This window comes from Procambarus clarkii, chromosome 41 (assembly GCF_040958095.1).
Source record: "Procambarus clarkii isolate CNS0578487 chromosome 41, FALCON_Pclarkii_2.0, whole genome shotgun sequence".
NCBI lineage: Eukaryota > Metazoa > Arthropoda > Malacostraca > Decapoda > Cambaridae > Procambarus > Procambarus clarkii.
The window spans coordinates 15,172,433-15,184,752 of record NC_091190.1 but is presented as its reverse complement, the minus strand read 5'-3'; the positions used below and the strand labels follow the sequence as shown (position 1 = coordinate 15,184,752).

The following is a 12,320-nucleotide window of genomic DNA, read 5'->3' as shown; positions in this document are numbered from 1 at the left end:
AGGACGGGTTGACTGACTAGTGGCTTCCCCTACTACCCCACGACACCTCCCTTCACCTGGTTTGAATTTTTCCCTCCCAGTATTGGGGAGAGTTTAGGGTAGTTATCTGTGGCAGAGCTCGGGGTGCATGGGGGGAATTGTGTAAAATCCTGGTTTGTGTCTCGGAGAAACTGCAGGATCTGAGGTAGGTCAAGTTGAACTCCCGGTTACAATTCTTTTTACCATGTCGTAGCTCAGTCGATTAAAGCGCGTCTGGGATCCTCTCTGACGTAGGTTCGAACCCTCATCACGGCCTTTGTGGATTTGTTCTTCAGTTATCTGTGGGTTGTGGATAGCTTTCGCCATCGTTTGTGATCTAGTGTGACTGTGGGCGACCCTCGCTCTTCTTTGTGACCTGGTCAGGGGTTGTGACCCTTCTCACCAGCAGTTGTGACCCCTGTAGCAACCGTTGTGACCCCCCCCCTTCCCCTCACCACCAGCTGTGACCTCCACCCCCTCGTCAGGCTCTTCACTTTCTACAGTGATATTCATTTAGTCAGGTGTGTAGCTCAGAAGGTGAAGCGTGTCTGGGGGGCGTGCCGCTCGCTCCACTTCACATGTCACATGTTAATCTACCTGGTTAGTGAAGGCGTGTGCGGACATGCGTGCGTGCGCATGCACTCACCTAGGTGTGTGTGTGTGTGTGTGTGTGTGTGTGTGTGTGTGTGTGGGTGTAAGAGTTCATCCTCCTGGGAAAGCTTACGGATTGACAAGTGTGAATGTACAAATATTTACGAGTTTAAAAAAATAAAAACTTCTAAATATTGACTCTGAACTGGACTATGAAGCTTTACCGAGACTCTCCGTGGATGAAACACCTTCCCCTCCACCACCACTCTCCCCCATCACCATCAACTCCCCCTCCACTATCACTCTCCACCACCACCAGCTCCCCCACCTCCACCACTCTCCCCCACCAGCTCCCCAGCGTCAACATCCCTCCTTTAATAATCAAAAACAATTCCAGGGATCATACATATTTGACTTGGTTATTTTTGTAACCGCTCGAGGATGTGTGAATGTTTTATGTATGTTCATTGTTGTTGTATGTTTACCTTGTCCTCCGGCTCACTTTCCCCTCATGTTCTCTTAGTCCAGGGGCTCCCCTCACTTTCCCCCTCATGTTCTCTTAGTCCAGGAGTTTCCCTCACTTTCCCCCTCATGTTCTCTTAGTCCAGGGGCTCCCCTCACTTTCCCCCTCATGTTCTCTTAGTCTAGGGGTTTCCCTCACTTTCCCCGTCATGTTCTCTTAGTCCAGGGGCTCCTCTCACTTTCCCCCTCATGTTCTCTTAGTCCAGGGGCTCCCCTCACTTTCCCCCTCATGTTCTCATAGTTCAGAGGTTTCCTTCATTGTCCCCTCATATTTTCTTAGTTCTAGTTCTTAGTTCTCTCACTCGTCCCCTCATATTTCCCAGCACTGGGGTTCCCATCATGTTCTCATAGACCGGACAGTCCCCTCCACACACTTCCTTTCCCATATTCATTCTCCATCTCCCCTCTAACTCACCGTCAGTAATATGACATAACATTGCTACATACAGTTCGCGCCTTTGATCTGGCTCGTACGCTGGAAAATGGTCCAGTCTCCTATTATCCGCTTGTCAGAGGGGGTCTCTCTCCGGTGTGACGTCCCCGTTGTTGTCTTCAGTAGCTCACATCTGCGCACCCTACCTGGACACGTGATACCGGCACACCGTGACCCCTATCCCTGGCTCGCCTGGATTCCTATCCTAGGCTTGCCTGGACTCCTGTCCTTGGCTTACCTTCGCTCCTTACCTTGAGGTTACCTTGAGGTGCTTTCGGGGCTTAGCGTCCCCGCGGCCCGGTCGTCGACCAGGCCTCCTGGTTGCAAAGCCGGGCTAGATCCTTATCCTTTATGAATTCTTATGCTTATTTTATTTAGATCTTTATCTTTCTGGGTTCCTATCCTCACCCCGTCTGGTCTCCTTATCATACATGGCTTCTATCACTGCAAAGTCAGCTGGCCTCTTATCCTTGGTAGTCTTAGAGCATGTCTGTGGCAGTCCTGTGGCATCTTCACAGCATTATTCTTTACATTCTTAGAAAACCATTCTTCATATTCCTAGAACCCTGCTGAAACATCAGCCATAACAATCATCAAACAATGTTCTTGGCAATTCTTTGGTAACTTGTGCCGTTACTAAATAGGCCCCCACTGGAGAAAGGGCCGCAGGGATAAAGTACCATGGGAAAAAAAATACCTCTAGGAATTTGTTAGTGTTCTATGCCTTGTCTGGACTATGAACTCAGCAGCTGATTCTGATCAACACCACCTGTTAAACATATGCAGGCGATGAGTCACAATAACGTGGCTGAAGTATGTTGACCAGACCACACACTAGAAGTTGAAGGGACGACGACGTTTCGGTCCGTCCTGGACCATTCTCAAGTCGATTGTGATGAGGAGGTAGGAACAGGCAATACATAGGCAAGAGAGAGCTGAGGAGGAAAGTAAGGTGTAGGGGATAGTAGTAATAATGAGAACTGCAGAAGACCTATTGGCCCATACGAGGCAGCTCCTATTATAACCACCGAAGGAGATAGTAATAGGAATAAGAAGAGGATAGCAAGGGAGTGTAGGAGAAGACCATGAACATAAAAAGGGAGAAGAGAGAAAGAAAAGGAAAGAGAAAGAAACGTCGTCGTCCCTTCAACTTCTAGTGTGTGGTCTGGTCAACCACCTGTTAAATATTGATGTCAGATAAATTGATAAATAAATTGATATTGATGCAATTGGTGCCTATGTAGCCCGTTCTCTCCCCGTCCCATCCCAAATCCTTATCCTGACCCACCCTTTCTCAGTGCTATATAGTCGTAATGGCTTGACGCTTTCCCTCCCGTCCTGATAATTCCCACTCTCATCTTCCATTGAAAAAAATCCTCAACCTCTTAACCTAACTAAAACGTAACCGAGCCCCAGGCCGGGCTTGGGGGTGTAGAAGAACTCGCGAAACCCTGTTCAGGTATGGTCCAGGTATAGGAACCTAATCGTTCGAACCTACTGAGCTACTGAATCTTCACCGAACCTAATCTATGGCGTCCGATGCATAGAAAGCGTAGATATTTGTGAGGCGTTACTTTCAATAGTAAGTAACTATAGAAATATTTAATAATAGCTATAGTAAATATAGATACCATTCTCACAAAGGTTGCATTGTGAGGATGATATCGATGGTGAGGACATATAAAATAAAGATAGCGTAAGAAGGCCTAATAGCCAATTAACTAGGATTTACCCAGCTATTTTGTGAATCTAACTTGTAATAAATTTGTATCTATTGTTCCATGTTTAATTTTTTTCTATTTATATGTTTTTCCACCTTGCTAATATCTTTATTATACATTTTTTTTAACTTAATGTCACCTCCTTACTTTCAACGTTTCAAGAGAATGTCAATAAAGCTTTCGTTATCTCTTCATAAGAGAGGTTTGGTAGTGGTGGTGGTGGTGATAGGTAAGATGGCAGTGGTGGTAGATATATGGAGGAAGGTAGTGGTAAGTCTGCAGGCAGTAGTGATGAGGTGGTGACGGCAGTATAGTGATGATAGTGGTAGGATATTGGTGATTGTGCTGGGGGGAGGGGGGATGGTGGACGCCCCATTTTTTTTTTTAGCATGCATTAGATTTATTTGATCTAATGCCTTCAGTAGTTGAGTGTGCTCCTTGTTTTACTGTTTACGTGGGGGTTTTATAGTCTCCCAGGACTGCTTTCACAATTTAATATATATATTTTTTATTGTTACAGTTCCAGTAATGTAGCCTTTGTGTGTGTGTGTGTGTGTGTGTGTGTGTGTGTGTTTTCAACTAGATTTGTATTTGAAGTACTCTTTGAAACTAAAAAAACGGCATACACCTCAGTGTTGGGTACTCTTTGGAACAGCAAAGGAGATCGAGGCAGTGTTTAGAACACACACACACAACTGGGACACTCAAAAAACAGTGATCTTGGGCATTCTTTACAGAGACCGTGGCAGTGAGTGTGAGCCTGAGTGCCCCCGGACACGTGTGTGTGTGGGAGTAACAAAGGGGATAATTATATACTTGGTGCCTTGAGAACGTGAAGCACACTCTCATCTCCACTCTTATACAGAAAGGTAACATAGAAAAATTTTGGGAAGTTAATATGAGCCAGAAATTGTATTTTGTAAGTTTTTTTGTGTGGATATTGTTTATATATATATATATATATATATATATATATATATATATATATATATATATATATATATATATATATATATATATGCATATATATATATATATATATATATATATATATATATATATATATATATATATATATATATATATATATATATATATATATATATAACTGAAAACTCACACCCCAGAAGTGACTCGAACCCATACTCCCAGAAGCAACGCAACTGGTATGTACAAGACGCCTTAATCCACTTGACCATCACGACCGGACATAATGAGGTGATAGCCGAGGCTATTTGAACCACCCCACCGCCGGCACTCGGATAGTAATCTTGGGCATAGCATTTTACCAAATCACCTCATTCTTTGGGGCACACGTGAGGAACACAAATGCGAACAAGCCTGAATGGTCCCCAGGACAATATGCAACTGAAAACTCACACCCCAGAAGTGACTCGAACCCATACTCCCAGAAGCAACGCAACTGGTATGTACAAGACGCCTTAATCCACTTGACCATCACGACCGGACATAATGAGGTGATAGCCGAGGCTATTTGAACCACCCCACCGCCGGCACTCGGATAGTAATCTTGGGCATAGCATTTTACCAAATCACCTCATTCTTTGGGGCACACGTGAGGAACACAAATGCGAACAAGCCTGAATGGTCCCCAGGACAATATGCAACTGAAAACTCACACCCCAGAAGTGACTCGAACCCATACTCCCAGAAGCAATGCAACTGGTATGTACAAGACGCCTTAATCCACTTGACCATCACGACCGGACATAATGAGGTGATAGCCGAGGCTATTTGAACCACCCCACCGCCGGCACTCGGATAGTAATCTTGGGCATAGCATTTTACCAAATCACCTCATTCTTTGGGGCACACGTGAGGAACACAAATGCGAACAAGCCTGAATGGTCCCCAGGACAATATGCAACTGAAAACTCACACCCCAGAAGTGACTCGAACCCATACTCCCAGAAGCAACGCAACTGGTATGTACAAGACGCCTTAATCCACTTGACCATCACGACCGGACATAATGAGGTGATAGCCGAGGCTATTTGAACCACCCCACCGCCGGCATTCGGATAGTAATCTTGGGCATAGCATTTTACCAAATCACCTCATTCTTTGGGGCACACTTCTGGGGTGTGAGTTTTCAGTTGCATATTGTCCTGGGGACCATTCAGGCTTGTTCGCATTTGTGTTCCTCTCGTGTGCCCCAAAGAATGAGGTGATTTGGTAAAATGCTATGCCCAAGATTACTATCCGAGTGCCGGCGGTGGGGTGGTTCAAATAGCCTCGGCTATCACCTCATTATGTCCGGTCGTGATGGTCAAGTGGATTAAGGCGTCTTGTACATACCAGTTGCGTTGCTTCTGGGAGTATGGGTTCGAGTCACTTCTGGGGTGTGAGTTTTCAGTTGCATATTGTCCTGGGGACCATTCAGGCTTGTTTGCATTTGTGTTCCTCACGTGTGCCCCAAAGAATGAGGTGATTTGGTAAAATGCTATGCCCAAGATTACTATCCGAGTGCCGGCGGTGGGGTGGTTCAAATAGCCTCGGCTATCACCTCATTATGTCCGGTCGTGATGGTCAAGTGGATTAAGGCGTCTTGTACATACCAGTTGCGTTGCTTCTGGGAGTATGGGTTCGAGTCACTTCTGGGGTGTGAGTTTTCAGTTGCATATTGTCCTGGGGACCATTCAGGCTTGTTCGCATTTGTGTTCCTCACGTGTGCCCCAAAGAATGAGGTGATTTGGTAAAATGCTATGCCCAAGATTACTATCCGAGTGCCGGCGGTGGGGTGGTTCAAATAGCCTCGGCTATCACCTCATTATGTCCGGTCGTGATGGTCAAGTGGATTAAGGCGTCTTGTACATACCAGTTGCGTTGCTTCTGGGAGTATGGGTTCGAGTCACTTCTGGGGTGTGAGTTTTCAGTTGCATATTGTCCTGGGGACCATTCAGGCTTGTTCGCATTTGTGTTCCTCACGTGTGCCCCAAAGAATGAGGTGATTTGGTAAAATGCTATGCCCAAGATTACTATCCGAGTGCCGGCGGTGGGGTGGTTCAAATAGCCTCGGCTATCACCTCATTATGTCCGGTCGTGATGGTCAAGTGGATTAAGGCGTCTTGTACATACCAGTTGCGTTGCTTCTGGGAGTATGGGTTCGAGTCACTTCTGGGGTGTGAGTTTTCAGTTGCATATTGTCCTGGGGACCATTCAGGCTTGTTCGCATATATATATATATATATATATATATATATATATATATATATATATATATATATATATATATATATATATATATATATATATATATATATATATACACACACACGTTGAGTGTGTTACCGGTACTCGTATGACAAGAAACCTTCCCGCCGTGCACACACACACACACACACACACACACATTGACCAAAGAGCCAGAGCTCAACCCCCGCAAGCACAACTATGTGAGTACACACACACACACACACACACACACACACACACACACACACACACACACACACACACACAGCCGGCCCAGTCTTGTGTATTGTCTCACTTGTGGTACAACTCGCTCCCTCTTCCTCCTGACCCTACAAGCTTTACCTCCAATTCTCTCTACATATTAATTTCCCCCTAGGTTTCCCTCGTGGGGGTATTATGGAGAGAGACGCTGGGAGCGGGAATTACTGAAGCCCGGGGGGAAAAATTGAAGACTAATGAACCTTTTCCTCAGTTTGATATAATCAGTCTAGCATCATCAGCCTTTACATTCACGACTGTAATTCCAGAATGAAGGATAATTGGGGCTTCGTAATAAGCTTTACATCTGTGCTATCGAATACATTTTCGTCTGTCGAAAGATATCAGTTTACTACGGTTTTTTTTATACTACAGAGATCATTGATCATAAAAGTGTTGAAATGCTCACTACTGTATCATTTTATATATATATATATATATATATATATATATATATATATATATATATATATATATATATATATATATATACACTAGGCACCATGATACATGCCCAAGGGCCAGCCATGGCCAGGGAAGCATGCCCAAGGGCCAGCCATGGCCAGGGAAGCATGCCCAAGGCCCATCCATGGCCAGGGAAGCATGCCCAAGGGCCAGCCATGGCCAGGGAAGCATGCCCAAGGGCCAGCCATGGCCAGGGAAGCATGCCCAAGGGCCAGCCATGGCCAGGGAAGCATGCCCAAGGGCCAGCCATGGCCCAGGAAGCCAAAGCCAAGGGTACACACACACGGCCCACAAACCAACATGCAAAATACCAAGAGAATCGCATCGGTCTTTAAAGGAGTCAACTTTGAGGCCGGCGCTCGACTGCTTATTTTCCCATCATTAAAAACTAGCAGTTAATATGGCTGAGCCGCTCCTATCAGCCCGTGCACAAAATGCGCCGGGGACAGTTAATTGCTTCTTCCGCCGGCGAAAATTGCGGGTCACGAGTGCCACTTGGGACCTTTCCCCCAGGCACCCCCCCCCCAGGCACCATCCCCCAGGCACCCCTCCCCCCCGAGGATTTTGTAACGTTATTGTAACCATCGTTTATACATGCAACCTGCTGTGAAAAATTATAAGGGTTCACAAATATCTACGTTTTGTTTCGATGCCTCGGATAGGTTAGGTGGGTTGCTTGGGTTGGTTATGTTAGGTGGGTTGTTTGGGTTGGTTATGTTAGGTGGGTTGCTTGGGTTGGTTAGGTTAGGTGGGTTGCTTGGGTTAGTTAGGTTAGGTTGGATGTTTTTTTATGGAGTAGCGTCTCTCTCTCTCTCTCTCTCTCTCTCTCTCTCTCTCTCTCTCTCTCTCTCTCTCTCTCTCTCTCTCTCTCTCTCTCTCTCTCTCTCTCTCTCTCTCTCTCTCTCTCCAACAACAGCACATCTAACGAATGTTTTAACGGATATTTAGCAAGGAATCTTTTTCCTCTGCCATGCCAGTCACCTGCAACAGTCTTCGTTGTCCTTGCAGTAGACTGCCATCCGCCCTCCCCCCTCTCACCTCACCTTCACCCAGTGGGCAAACAGCAACCCCACCTCTCTCACCTTCACCCAGTGGGCTAACAGCAGCCCCACCTCTGTCACCTTCACCCAGTGGGCAAACAGCAGCCCCCACCTCTGTTACCTTCACCCAGTGGGCAAACAGCAGCCCCCACCTCTGTCACCTTCACCCAGTGGGCAAACAGCAGCCCTCACCTCTGTCACCTTCACCCAGTGGGCAAACAGCAGCCCCCACCTCTGTCACCTTCACCCAGTGGGCAAACAGCAGCCCCCACCTCTGTCACCTTCACCCAGTGACCTTCAGCAGTTGCAGTCCCCCCTCCTCCCCAGCTACCCCCTGTCACCCACCCTACCATCACACAGAGGTAATTAGATTGGTAAAGAGTTAGTTGATGAGAGAATAAGAGGCTTAGTCTGCGCTCCTCTTGATTAGTTGCCCTGGGTTGTGCCGACACGATTCAATTTTGTATCAGCCTGGGACGAGGAGGAAGAGGAGGAGAGAAGGGGGATGAAGGACTCGTGATGAAGGAAGAGAAAAAGGACCTGAGGATTGGTGGCAGAAGATGGGAATGGAGGAATGGCCGGGCGGGAAGTAAGGTGGGGGTGGGGGGTGTTGAAGATTCGATTAATAATATTGGATAATGGAGAGGAGGGAGGGGAATATTGTGCTGTAGAGTGGAGAGAGAGAGGGGGGAAAGAGGGAGGGGAAGGGGGCGAGAACCTGGTTGTGTGTGAGGAACCTGTGGAGAATGAGTACAGGACCACAGGAAGACACTGGCTTCAGTGGGAAGAAAAATGAAGTTGGAAGTGCAGTTGAAGGCTGAACACAAGATCAAAGCGGAATCGCAAAGAACCAAGCAGAAGAACACAGAAACCAGACAAGATCGAAGATCAAAGGGGAAGGGAGATAGAGAATGAGAAGTGAAGGAGAAGGCAGTGGATGGCACAGAACGATGGGAGTGCAGAGGTTAGCATACAAACTATGTGACCTGCCACGTGACCTGCCACGTGACCTGCCACGTGACCTGCCACGTGACCTGCTACGTGACCTGCTAATGATAACAAATTTGAGAGAGAGCTGTTGGCACTAAGAGGAAAAAACACAGCAAGTCTGAACAGCACCAATGCGTCCTTATGAGAAAGGCGAGAGTCACAGGTTTTCCATCACCAGAAGATGAATATTGTAGCTTTGTCAGACTCACGCCCCATCCCAAGGATTGATGACTGTGTGGATCAGGTCGGAAGTGCGAAATTTGAGTCGAAGATTGATAAACTGAGAAGTTAATCAGATTCCTTCAAAGGAAGAGTCGGTGTTTACGATACAAGAAAGTCCTGTGTCAGTGTAGTCCGCGGAATGAATAACAGTGGAGCTTGATAAATTGTTCCACGGTGCAAAAAGAATGTATATTATACATAAGTGACATCGTCGTGTGTGCGGACACGTGAAGAGAGTATCTGAAGAGGTTAAGGAATCGGTTTGCCCTTCTCGAAGGTATTCAGCCAGTAAACTTGAGTACACCAGCGAGACGTTGTTGAGCAGAAGAGGTCTCCCCTGCGCAGCAGACGGCGTAGGCCATCGATGGCCTCCAGGTGCCCAAAGCCCCGCCAGTAACTGCTTCATTATCTGCATGATCGGAACCACCTAAGGTTCTATAGATACTTCGCAACGGGAGCGTTGCACATCACACCAGACTCTCAGTCTCTCAAACCTTGAACTATATGTTTAACACATCTCTAACCCTGTCCATGGAGGACAGAAGAAAATGTATATATGCTGGTTAGCATTGTAAATGTGTGGTCACGTCTGTGGTAGAAAATAAAAAAAAATGAAGAAAAAAAAAGTCTCAAAAAAATACTCTCTCAAGTCACAGGTATTTCAGGCACCTGTTCTGTTGATAATGGTCAATGACTGGCCGAAACGTCGTCGTTTCTACACATTCTAATGTGTGATTTGGTCATTATATATATGTCATTATATATGTCATTATATATACATTATATATATAATATGAGTGTGTGTAATATACTACGTTGATGCGACGAATGTCGAAACTGGAGATACGCTGGTGCAGGAAAACAAAACACAGTAACACGGGATTATTCTAATTATAATAATTTAAACCAATGTGACAAATATATATATATTATTTGCTGCAAAAATGAATGACAAACAGGTGCTAATTACCGTCGTCTGAGAAAAGTGAATGACAGCAACGAGTGACGTTGATAAGTAGCCAACAATGGCCATTCAAACTGAATAATTTATGATAAGTGATTGAGACAAGAAAGAGTATTTTCCAACCTTGTAATACATTAATAATTAACAATCTAGCATGGAGAAGCTGGACGCTGGCTAGAGCTGGATATACTATATATATTGTCAGCGTGTAGATATGAGTGTCATTTCCTTGGGAAAGTGTATGACGCTGTAAGAGTTTGAGTGTGCGAAGGAGAGTGACTATACAGAGTGAACCGCTGATCAACACTACGATTATTAAAGTTTCCAAGTGCATTCTGAGATAGGAATTATCCAGTTAATGTCCGCAAGTGTTTACAAGTAACCGTAGTTTATTAGAATCAAAATCCCACGCAGCGGGTTCCATTTAAACTTGTATGATGACACTTCATGAGAAAACGGAATCATGTGTGTGTGTGTGTGTGTGTGTGAGAGTGTGTGTGTGTGTGTGTGTGTGTGTGTGTGTGTGTGTGTGTGTGTGTGTGTGTGTGTGTGTGTGTGTGTGTGTGTGTGTGTGTGTGCGCGCGCGCGCGCACGCGCGTGTGTGTATCACTAAAACAAAGACTACTTTCATAAATTCCCCAGACAAAACCTGAGTTGCTGTATACAATACAATGCCTGTCTGACGCACACATGACACGCTGTGTCACGTGTGTCATGACACACAGTGACACCACCAACACACGCTGCCAGGTGGTCTCTTGGCGTCACTGTAAGTCGTCACAGAACACCGTAAACACTATACACACTTGCAGGCGATGAGTCACAATAACGTGGCTGAAGTATCGACTTGAGAATGGTCCAGGACGGACCGAAACGTCGTCGTCCCTTCAACTTCTAGTGTGTGGTCTGGTCAACTATACACACTTTTGTGGAATAAAATATTTATTTACATTTTCTGGCATAATACATATAACCTAAGGATATAAATATGACCAATACGCTCTCTGCAATTTCTTTTTCTTGTGTTTCTATATTCCCAGAACGTCTATGGCTTACCAAGCTCTGACTCCTCCTTTGGAAATCCCTCGGAATGTCTTAATAAACCTAAGATCAAGTTTTATTTCCACATATTCTCGTAAGAAACTCATTCCTCGTAATATATTCCAGCGAGAGCATTGTCTCTGTGTCACGATAAGAGTAATGGAGGGTCCTCTTATTTGTGTCTTCTGCTCTGGCTTGGCCGTCACGGTGGTGTTGTGAGGGGGGGGGGGGGGTGACTGTCACAGACTGTGGTGTTGTGCAGCTGTTTGAGGGGGGGGGGGTGACTGTCACAGACTGTGGTGTTGTGCAGCTGTGTGAGGGGGGGGGGTGACTGTCACAGACTGTGGTGTTGTGCAGCTGTTTGAGGGGGGGGGGTGACTGTCACAGACTGTGGTGTTGTGCAGCTGTGTGAGGGGGGGGGGTGACTGTCACAGACTGTGGTGTTGTGCAGCTGTGTGAGGGGGGGGTGACTGTCACAGACTGTGGTGTTGTGCAGCTGTGTGAGGGGGGGGGGTGACTGTCACAGACTATGGTGTTGTGCAGCTGTGTGAGGGGGGGGTGACTGTCACAGACTATGGTGTTGTGCAGCTGTGTGAGGGGGGAGTGACTGTCACAGACTGTGTGGTGTTGTGCAGCTGTGTGAGGGGGGGGTGACTGTCACAGACTGTGGTGTTGTGCAGCTGTGTGAGGGGGGGTGACTGTCACAGACTGTGGTGTTGTGCAGCTGTGAGGAGGGTGACTGTCACAGACTAATTTGCACGTGTGGGTGACTGTGTGTGTGTGTGTGTGTACTCACCTAATTGTGCTTGCGGAGGTTGAGCTCTGGCTCTTTGGTCCCG

At 46.3% G+C, this 12,320-nt stretch overlaps 1 protein-coding gene across 2 annotated transcripts in view; it reads left to right on the top strand.

Moving 5' to 3' along the window:
- The window catches only part of LOC123761022 (atrial natriuretic peptide-converting enzyme), a 504,836-nt gene that overhangs the window by 36,668 nt on the left and 455,848 nt on the right, over positions 1-12,320 (top strand). The gene's annotated exons all lie outside the window — the stretch shown is intronic.